Raw genomic sequence first — 12,009 nt, forward strand, 5'->3', positions numbered from 1 at the left:
TTTCTGTAGTCCACTGGAGATATTAAGGCTGAGTTCCCCACTTCTATAATTTTCTGGCTTGAGTGAAAACAATTCTTTTCATTGTTGTCAGTTGGGAAACTTCTCCAGGCCCTGGGTTTTTATCTGAGTATCTTGCCGTAATGGTCCTTGCACTATTCTAAGCAGCTATGGGTTATTTCACACTGGCTTTCCCCCTCTTGGCTAACATCTGGTCCACAGGAAACATGTGTGCATCTACATCCCATGCCCAGAAAAAATCAGATTTTGCAGGACAACCCTAACATAGTAGCATTATCTTAGTTCTGCCCCCAAAGAAATCAGAAGCCTTTCTTATCTGAACTTCTGAGTATTTCATTAGGATAGAGTCTCAGTCCATTCAGGCTGCTATAAGAAAATGCTGGAGACTGAGTAGCTTATAAACAGATTTTAAACTGGGTAACTTATAAACAGAGGCTGGAAGTCTGAGATCAGGGTGCCAGCATGGTCAGATGGGAGCCCTCTTCCAGAATGTGGACTTTCTATTGTATCCTCATATGGCATAAGGGTCAAGGGAGCTTTCTGACCTGGCATTCTCATGACTTAATCACCTCTCAAATGCTCTACCTCCTAAATAGCATCACATTACGCTTTAGAAATTAAGCATGAATTTTGGGTGGTAGAGGGTGGGGCGGGACACAAGCATTCACACCATCGGAGTTAGGTTCTGAAAAGTGAAAGATGTAGGTCATTTCGAAGTTTAAATTTATATTTTCATTTCAGTTATATATTGAGTATAATTTTTTTTCACTTTTCCGTGTTGTAATTCGACTTTATATTTGTTTAGATTGCTCTCTGATTGAGAGAAATTTATTTTTAAAAACCAAATCAAACTCTGATTCTGTGATTATTTCTGCTCAGAAAGTCATTGACATGCAGACTACAGAAAGTCTTCTATATTCTGAGGTATTTATTTTCTCTTTGCCTGAGTAACATCAAATTCTCATTTTCCTCCAAAATTTTTGGCTGCTTTAACATCTTTTTCATCTGACCTTAACAATTAAATGTTGGAGTTTCTTCATGTTCTAATTGAGGCCTGTTTCCTATTACCCATGCCCGTGAATTTAGTTGCTATCCATATGTGGAGAATTTCAAATTTAAAACTCCATGGCAACATTTTCTCTTGATTTCTAAATATGACTTCATTCTTCTATTTAATACCTTTGGCCAAATAATATATCTAAAATTTAAATAATTATCTCCATCCTTCCCCAATTTGCTCCTCCTCTAGTGTTTGCTATCTCAGCAAATAGCTCGACAAATCTTTCTCCTAGTGTACATGAGATTGGTATTTCATCCTTTGCTCACTCTTAGTTTCTAGATGCAATCAATCACCAAGCTTTAGTTTTATTATCTAAATATCTCTGAGTCCTGTATTTTCTATGAATTTCCTCTGTCTTCCTAAGTCCTATCAAAACCATTATTTATCTTGATTATTGTACCAGCTCCTAGCCTAGATGGATCCCGATCACTTTCTCTTTTAAGACAATTCTGTACAATAAAATAGACTTCAAAATAGTTGTGATTATTTTATTTTTGAATATGAAACTCTCTAATTAAACTCTATTTTAATTAGAGTAAAGCCCCAAAGAATTAACATTTCCCAAGATACTGTATTGTCCAATAAGATAAATCATGCTTATGTCTTACCCATCTCCTCATAAGATATAATCTACACATAACAGTGGCACACTTTATATTTATTACTGTCATTTGGGAACCTTTGCATACATTACTGACTTGCCAAAATTATATACTACCAGTCATTCCATGCCACCACACACTATACTCCCACCCATTCTCTTTACTTAGTGTCACACTAACTTCCTCAGGGAAGTCTTCTGAACCAAAGACAGGTTTGGTTTTACCATGAATTATATTAATCGTTGCCTGTACCTCTCATTTCTACCAATTTATTCAGTATGTCTCTAATGCTGACTGCAAAGATATAGACTATGTGCATTTTATTAATCACTGTATGCCCAAAGTCTAGAACAGTGCTCACCAGAGTAGATACTTAGATAATTATTGAACAAACTACAGCTTTACATAATCAGGCTATATTTCAGTGCCAAAAGTTTGAATAGGAAGAATAGGTAAAGAGGTTAAAGAAAACAGTCTCTGATCCAGTTGCTATAGCTGTTACAGAGAAAAAAAAACTTTCATAAGAGTTTTTGGAAGCTTTTTAGATTTTTTTCCAGGAGACTGGTAAAGTTCTGAAGCTAGAAAAATTTAAGTATAACTCTAGTATCCTTTCCTGTAAGGCAGCTTCTTCCTTCATATCACCAGATTTAATAGACTCATATGTTCATCTCTCACTCTATTCATTTGGCTAGGGAAATTGAGAAGAAATGAAGAGGAGAAGAGAGAGAGAGCAATATTTAACAGATGTTACCCCTTTGTGGTAGAAATTAAAAATTATTTGTTATACTCTTGGTATTTTACATATGAGTATACATATTTTCATTTCATAATCATAAACTGTCACTTCAGATATAAAGTATTAAACAAAAGGCTAGATCAAGCATGTATGTTTATATAAATTTGATTAATGGTTCTAGGGGCTCTATTAAGCACAATTTAATAACTTATTTTTCCATTATTTATACTCAAGGAAATAACACAAGAAATTTAGAAATATAATTTTTTATTAATGCTATAATGAATTTGAGAAACAAAATGTTCAATGCAGACATGTAATAGACTGGAAGTTTGGAGATATTGGCTGTCATAGGCTATTGTCCTTGGAGAAAGGTGTGCGCAGATACCCCAAAAGTGCATTAGTGTATGTAAATATAGTATATATGCAGTAAAATTATAGGCATAAAGGCATTAAGTTGCAATGCTGCTAAAAATAGAAGATAAATTTACAAATCACATTAAAAAAAATTCTTCCAGTTTGATGCCTGTCACCATATACCATTAAGAAATTTATAACTGTTAAAAATTGAGTTACTAAATTTCAGTTATTTGTGTGGGCTTCACAATATAAATACATCTACAATTAGGAAAAAAATCAGGGCCTTTCTCAAATATTCTGTGTTCTATGTGAAATCTTGTTGGGCTACACAGCAATTATGTACTTTGATGGATAACAGGATGAACGTGAGGGAATAGGATTGATGTGCCCTATTTGGGTATAAGTCATTAAAAAAGTCATGGAACTACCCAAAGGAATCTATAGATTCGATACAATCCCTATCAAAATATCAAAATATCAATGGTATTTTTGAGAGAACTAGAACAAATAATCCAAAAATTTATATGAAACTATAGCTGGAAAATTTAGAACCTAGCTGCACATCTGTACTTTAGTGACAATTCTATATCAATCAGGAGGATCATGAATTTTAATTATTTATGCCACTGAGTTATTCATTTATAGGGAGTAGCTCTTGATATATAAATGGAAGAAATAATGGAAATATGTAATGTAAAAATTGAAGAGAGTGAAGAACAGAGTTCAAAAAGCACCTACAGTCAGAAATAGAGGTGAACTAGAGGCCACAGAAGAGAATTCAGGAGGAAGGTAGTCATGAAGTATCAGATACTATAGAGAAGTTGAGGAAAATAAGGAGAAAAGCAGCCTTTGATTGACAATTAGAAATCACTAGAGTGGTACCTGAGAGTAGTGGCTTGAAGAGTAAATGGAAACTAGAAAGTGGAGCAACTGAGGATATTTCTCTCTTGAAACTTGTATTTTACAGAAAAGAAGAAATATACTGGTAGGTGGAGCCTATGTAGTGCTCTTTCTCTTTTTTTTTTTCCACTTTTCTTTGTTCCCCTACCATGTTTTTTTTTTTTTTTTTATGGACGAGAATTGAGTATAGAGACAAAAATAAATGAAAAAATAGTAACAGTAGATTATCCTAAAGAAAATGAGAGAACATCTTAATGAAGACACAAATGGAAAAATTAGCTTTGAGGAGGATGTACACTGTTTCCTCTGACAATGCAAAAGGAAAGAGGGTGTGGTACAGACAGTTTATGGTATGATAAATGAAATGTGTGCTTGACACTATCAATATTCTTTATAAAATGAATGGCAGAATCATTTGATGAACAGGATTGAATATTTGGCTTAGGTGGGAGACTGGAGAATGAAAAGGACAAAGGATTTGAAATCAGAAGACCTGGAATTAAATTTAGCTCTGTCTAAATGTTAGCTGTCACCTTGCACACATAAGTAAATATTTCTGAGAAAAATAGGAACAGTAATATCTGTTCTACCATCTTCGTATGATTATTTATTTAGATGATTATATATAATTATGTGTGTGAAAGTAGGTTATAAATCAAACTTATGATTAGTTTTCAATCAAATTAGATCTCTGTAAAATAAAAAGTAAGTGATGGATATGTTCATCATCAGATGAAAAGAAAATACACTTAGTAAGTTGGAGAGTAAATGTTAATTTCCCTAGTTATTATTTGTGATTCTACTTTTGATCCACCATCTTTAAGAACTATGTCTATATTTCATAAGATGGGCTGAATATAAGTGCTGACAATTAAAATTCATTTTTCACTTGCTAAGTACGTAAAAGAATGTTCCATGAAATTAACTCTCTAATTTGACAAAGGTTGAAATTGTGCAAATAAGTACAACACAAATTTAATCGGTTCTGTTTATAGTCTCACTGTCATTTCAAGGTCCTTGTGGGATGCCATATGGGCTGGTTTATTGCTTGGATGAAGTTTACAAATAGAAATAAGTAAATAATTTTTAGAGTTTCTGCTAAGTCAAATTAAGTTGGATGCTATATCAAATAAACAGCACATGTAATTATTACACAAAGGAAATAGGATTTATTGCCACTGAGGAGATAAACACCCAAATTATGGTTTATTGAATATACAAAAATGTTTGCATGTACTGTCTTCAAATCTGCCACTTACTTGAACTCATTTTTTACTATAATAATCATTTCTCAGAAAGTTATTATGTTTTCTAATATGCTAAACAGGTCTTATTTATCCAGCTGAATGTTTACTAACAAATACAGCCATGATGCATTATTCTTTCTTAGTATAAAGTTCTCGAATGGAGAATAAAGTAATTATTTACAGTAATAACTTATAGCTTCTTTAATAGTGAACTACTGAAGACAAATCAGCCAAATGTTTTAAAACAAAATTTAATCTGTGGTCAGGAAAAAAAGGATCATCATCAATTAATGTGAAAAATAATTCAAAAAATTTTGCCAATCTCAAATGTATATCTTTAGAAAGCTATGGAACAAACACAAAATTCACTCAAGAAAAATACATAATGTTAGGTGGATATATTTAAACATAGATATCTGAACTGTGGATAACTTTCATAGTGGATTTGTCTCTACACTTCACCTAGTACATGAAGAACTTTTCATTGCTTTCATATATTAATATATTTTTACACAAGATCCTCACTAGTTTGAGAAATATTTCCTTTTGCTATATCAGAGACTTACCTAAGGTGATAACTCATCAATAAATCCTCATTCTCAACATTTTATTATTAAAGTAGTCCTTCTTTCTAGAGAACTTTTTAATTATAGCCTATATTTAGATATAGTGTCTTATTAACCTAGAAAAGTCCATAGTGTTGATGGAAAAAATATCCTCTTTTAAAGATTGCAAAGCTGGAGGTGAGAGAAGTGAAGTCATGGGGCATTGATATATCTATTTTGTAATTGAATAATCTAATACTAAAAGGAATTAAATTTCCTTACATAACTTGTATGGAGAAATGTCAGTAGTAAATCAAAGTCTATCTACTCTTTGAACTCTGTGCTCAATTCAGATTATTCAAACTTTAACCACTAATCATTCTCTTTTCAATTAGTTGATCTGTGATTACAGTGATCCCTGAGTTTATAAACGTTGCAGAAATGCAGATCTTTATAACACAGTCTTTCTTCTACCAAGTTATTGTTGAGATGTACACCAATGCATTTTAATAATAAGACTTAGGGAACTCAGAGGATGATTTTTTGAATAAATAGGAGAGGAAAAATAGAATGAAAATTATTGCACTCTGAGTATTGAGCTTGGTCCCTTATCTATTTATTTGATCTTACTAGTCCTCTATACTTCCTAGACTACCATGTAACCTCTACAAACCGAGGTTTTCTGTTATGAGTCTGAGACTACAAATCACCTCTCTCATATGATCTAAAAATTTCTAGTCAATAAAACATACTTAAAGGTATATTATTTTTATCTCTAATTATTAAGCCCCAATGAATTAAATGTGTGGTGGAATCCATGCTATTTAAGATAAGCATACAAGTTTTATAGTCTGCTACTCAAATCAAAAACTCCAAATTATACTTTTTGGCTTTTATTCCTCCTGTATTGTGTATGAAGGCATTAAGAAAACAAGGAGTAAGATATACCTTCCTTTGTGCTCTCTCTAGGCATATCTATTCACAGCAGTATAAGGTAGTTGTGAAAAATAGGCCAACTGCAATAAATTCTAGAACTCTATTAATCAGCTACTTTATAAGAAAGGCTAATTCATGGTAAGCATAAACATTGCCAAGTACAACATTGCTTCATTACTAAGTAATCAGAAAATAGGTTCTTCATTGCTATGCAAAAGAGCTAAAATGTCTGATCTGTGTCTTCCCTCCTGTGGTAGGCTGATAATTGCCCCTAAATATATAAATTCTCAATCCCTGGAACTTGTAAATATTATCTTCTTTGGAAAAAAAAAAAAATCTTTGCAGATGTGATTAAGGATCTTGAGATGAGATTGTCCTGGATTATCTGGGTGGGCCCGAAATGCAATCACAAGTGTCTTCCTAAAAGAAAAGCAGAGGGATATTTGTCACACAAGAGGAAAAGGCAGTGTCACCATGAATGCAGAGATGAGTGATGCTGCCACACACCAAGGAATGGTAGCAGCTTCCAGAAGCTGGAAGAGATAAGGAACTGATTTTCTCTTAGAGTCTTTGCAGGAAATTGATGACACCTGCTCACATCCCTGCTGAACTCTTTATTTTGGCTCAGTGATGCTGACTTCAGAATTCTAGCTTCCAAACTGTAAGAAAATAAATTTGTTTTAAGCCATGAAGTTTGTAGTAGATTGTCATGGCCTTCACAGAAATCCAATACATCTTTTCATTCATACTGACCTGTTAATACTACAAACACTCTTTATATTTTATTTGTTAACATTAAGATGCAAGAGGTGGCACTATGTGCTTTTTTATGTAGCTATTTTCATGCTCATTATAGAAATAATCAGACTGCAATTCTGGTTATTAGTATGCCTTCTTTATTATAATCGATGAAAAGAGGTCCTACCTTTAAGATGTTCTTTAAAGATGAACATCAGAGTCCATGATGATCTTGTATTAAGAGACTTCTTCCTTCTATACTTCAATGAATATTTCAGGTTGATTTTGATCTTCTGAGTTATGGTAATGATTTAACATTACGAAATTAATTGACTGAAAATTTTTGTCATTTGAAATTACTTTTCAGTTGCTCATGGGTCATTGCTTAAATAACATCTGAGCCAATTAAAATACTTTTCAAAAGTTATAAAAATAAATTCTAGTTAGAGACCTCCTTTCAAGATCACTTGATGAATCTCACAGGTTTTTCAAGATCATTTGCATTATAAATATGCATTGAAATTAAGAATGGTTATTTACAGATAATAAACACATTTTCTCTTAGCATATTATTGTTCAAGGAGTATGAAAAGTCAGGCTTGATGGTTTTAGTTCTGTTACCTGATGTTTGATCTCACTCAAGTCGAGCTCCTCAGAAAAATAAAAGTTTTGCATTGGATGATTTTTCTCAAGGACAGTACAAAAAATGGAATTATCAGAATATACTGGCTGACTATATTTTCACTTAGGGAAAGAAACTGAGAAACCCAAATACATACAAACGGTATCTTCCTGATTCTTCTTAGCTAGATCCATGGATGGTGAGGCAACCATTAATACTTTTATTCTCCTACCAAACATGTGGAAGAATGTATTAGTGTTTCCACTCTTTGGATAAAAGGTGGTAGGAAACTGGATGTTATCATAGTGTTAGGATGGAAAAATGTACTGTTCAAACCTATGATGGTGATTTCCTTTGCAGATGAATGTTAGGGATTTAAATCTAGGAGATACCATTAGAATGATATAAAGTTAGTGGTTTAATATGTATAATCTGTGGAGATGTCTAAATATTTTTGAGGGGTTTCCTCTAGGTCAGCTGTCACATTTTCAGCAGATGTGACAATCCAGATTTATAACAAATATTTTGGCCCCTTTTATTAATTTGAAATGGCACTTACAATTTGATCTACCTATTTACATGACTAAAAAAAAATCAGTAAAGTAGTTCTGCTTCCACTTATTATCTAGAAATCATATGAAGAACTTTACTACATAACAACAACTTGTGGAATAATATGCAAGATCATAACTTTCCTTTAGCTTAGTAAAGACCTGAAGTTTCAAGGTGACTATGTAAAATAAGTTCTAAGGAGTGACAACACCCTCCTAGGCGAAACAAGTCATAATTTTTTTTACCTTTGTCAGAACACAGCAGGAAGGAACAGCTACTATTATAGTGAGTCAGAATAAAATGGTAGAAGACTTAATGATTTCTTAAAGGTCATGTGTGACCCTAAGGCACTTTAGAACATCTACGCTTAAGTTCTTAAAGATTGAGAGCAGGATACCTCAAACGTCTCATAGGATCTTTTCATTTATTTAAATGTTTTTAAAGTGTTAAATATTTTTTTCCGTTCTTCATGATAATTTCTATTATTTTATTTTTAAATTTAGTAAAACTTTTCTTGGTCTTTTTCTTAGGTTCTTTTATTATAGTTTCTATTTTTCCACTGAGAATTTCTTTCCATTCATGTTACATGTACTGTTTTACCCAATGAAGCACCATTATGATAGCAGCTTTAAGTTTTCTGAGATGAAAAAATATTGGTTTACATTTCCTTTGAAAATGAGTCACAGATTTGTTGTTGTTCTCACTGTTGTTTTATTAGGCAATCAACCTAAATAGAGTCAGATAAAAAATTCTCACTTTCTGTGGACAGTAATTTTAACATTGATTTAATTTTCAAACTTAACATCAGTGAACTAGTCTGCCATTAAAGGGTTGGCCTGAGACTTGTGCTATGATTTTAATATTTTATTTCTTAGAATATTTGCTATACAGATTTGGATATTTATCAAGCTTAATCAGCTTAGCAGATTTATGTACAGAATAGTGTCCCTTTCTTACCTAAGTCTTTCCTTTATGGAATTCCCACCATACCCCTCAACACACACACACACACACACACACACACACACACACACACACACACACACACACACATTTTGGTTTGCAGATTCTATGTTTCCCTGGTTCCTCTGTCTAGAACATTTTATACTGAATTCCAGACAGGGATGCTATTGGAGTTTAACAGCTCATGCCACTATTTTCCTACAGCTCTATGACTGAGTCCCAGCTGGAAGTATAAACTGTGGGAGCAATGAAAAAACAAAAAGTAAATTCATCTCCATGCAAGTAACTGCTCCAGTTTTGATAGCCCTTCAAAATCTACCTGTTCTTACTGATCTTCCAGAATTTTCCAAATATTTATTTTTTCCTCACAGTTTTTCAATGTAATTAGCAAAAAAGATAGGCTCCACTAAACTTACACCACCATCTTTGTCTGGAATTATCCATATTAAATACTCGTATTAGTGAGGAGATGTTACAAATCAATTACCTAAGATTCAAACTTTAAATCTAGATGGATAGCAAATTAAATCTAATACAAGCAGAATAAATAATATTAACACAAATTAAAAATAAAAAACAAATACAATAACAAAAATCAAAAGTAAAAGCCAGTTATTTGAAATTTGAAAAGATCCATAAAAACTGTTAACCACTAGCTACACTGATCAAGAAAATATGAGGGGGATAAAAATTACCAATTTTAGGAATAAAGAATAGTTATCACTATAGATCTCACAAATTTAAAGGAAAATAAGGAGATGTAAAAATTGCAATACAGTTAATAACATATAAAACATAACAGGGTAAAATCTTTAACAGGGTAAAATCTGTAGTTACAAACTAACTTTCCCAAAAAGAAATCTTCAGACCCAGATGGCTTACTAGGCAAATTCTGCCAAGTGTGTAAGAAGTGAATAAAACCAATTCTAACAGAGATATTTCCTAAAGAGATTACAGGAGAATATTTTTCAACTCATTTTATGAGGTAACAAATATTCTGATATAAAAATCAAATATAAAGAAAGGTAAAGATCAATATCTACATAGACATAGATGTAAAAATCCATGAGCACCCATTAGTAAACCAAATCCAGCAATATTTTAAAAGGATAATACATCATGACCAAGTGGATTTTATCACAGGAATGTAAAACTGGTATAACATTTAATAATCAATGAATTTTACTATATCACAGACCATTTCACAAATTTAATTTCCATTCAGAAATAACTAATATTCAGAAATAAGAATAGAAGGAAATGTTTTCAACCAGGTAAAGGACTTTTACATTAATTTTGATATTAGCTATTGGTTTTGTTAAAACAGTGTTTTTACTTTGAAATTTGGAAGAAAACAAGAATGTTCACTCCCAACTTCTACTCAATGTTTTATTGAACATTCTAGCAAGCATAGGGCAAATAAAAGTTTTAAAAAAAATAAATTGGAAGAGAATGCAGATTTGAAAGGAACAAATAAAACTGCCTTTATTTACAGAATCTAATAGTATGTATGCAGAAAATATTGAAGAATCTACAAAGAAGTTTCTAGAAATAGTTTTACAAGATTATAAAAATGATATCAAAATAGAAAATCAGTTTTCTTTCTATATGCTATCACTAAATGATTAGAATTTAAAAAGTTAAAATGCTATTTAAAATAGCATCAAGAACATTAAATATCACTAATTTATGTGCAATACTTATGTGCAAAATACAAAGGGGGAAAAAAAGGAAACCTAAAGAAATGAATAGATATAGAGTATCGTTTGGAAGATGGGATTTTTGCAGATATCAATTCTTTCCAAAATGATATAGATTAAATGCAATTCTAACATGTTAGTTTTGGTAGGCTGAAATGATGAATAACTTAGTAAAATTTCAAAAAGGGACAATATAATTGCATACCAGGAAAATTTTATGTATTTGATTCATACAAAAATAATTTAAAATAGTTTGGTTCTATACTCAAATTATTAGATGTAGTTGTTTTCTTTCCATGTCCATATATTTCTATTTAGATATGGGAAAATATTTTTCCTGATTACACATTGCAGGATGTTTGACTTTTACTTCATTAGCTAAACACAGCAGTACTCTGCCCAAATATTACATCAAAAACAAAAACATTCCACTATTGCCTAAAGTATCTGGTAGGGGATGGTACTGTCACAACTGAAAATCATTGGAGTCTGAGGCTGTAAGTCATAGTAGTTTGATAAATAGAATCTATAGTTATCAATGTAGTATTTACTATTTATATAAACTACTCTTATCTGAAAATGAGGATAACAGAACTCACTTTATAGTGACTTCATGGTCTGATTTAATTCTTTAAAAGTCTTTTGTGTACTTAATGTGTTTAATTTTTATTTATTTTATTTTTTCAATGTCTACAGCACCTGGTAGACATTCTGAGGTGGTCTCCCATCCAAGTACTAACCAGGCCTGACTCTGCTTAGCTTCTGAGACCAGACAAAATCGGGCCCATTCAGGGTGGTATGGCCGTAGACTCATTGTATGATTTTAAATTCAAATAAAACAATACTTTGCATAATAAGTAGGACATTATAACCATTCAATAATTGCTGGCTGAAATTTTTACATATTTTTGTTTGGTGCAGGAATTAGCTGGATGACGTTATTACAAGCCTTTAAGAAGCTTTCCCATTATGACCATTCTTGATTTTCTTGCAAGCAACACAGTCCTCATCATATTTCATGATTCTTTCT

General features: G+C 32.0%; 1 pseudogene; it reads right to left on the reverse strand.

Annotated features, from left to right (window-relative positions):
- Window positions 1–11,666: 11,666 nt before the first annotated feature.
- LOC118605447 lies at window positions 11,667–11,789 on the reverse strand (annotated as a pseudogene).
- Window positions 11,790–12,009: the final 220 nt, after the last annotated feature.

This window comes from Rousettus aegyptiacus, unplaced genomic scaffold, assembly GCF_014176215.1.
Source record: "Rousettus aegyptiacus isolate mRouAeg1 unplaced genomic scaffold, mRouAeg1.p scaffold_m13_p_1, whole genome shotgun sequence".
Classification (NCBI taxonomy): Eukaryota; Metazoa; Chordata; class Mammalia; order Chiroptera; family Pteropodidae; genus Rousettus; species Rousettus aegyptiacus.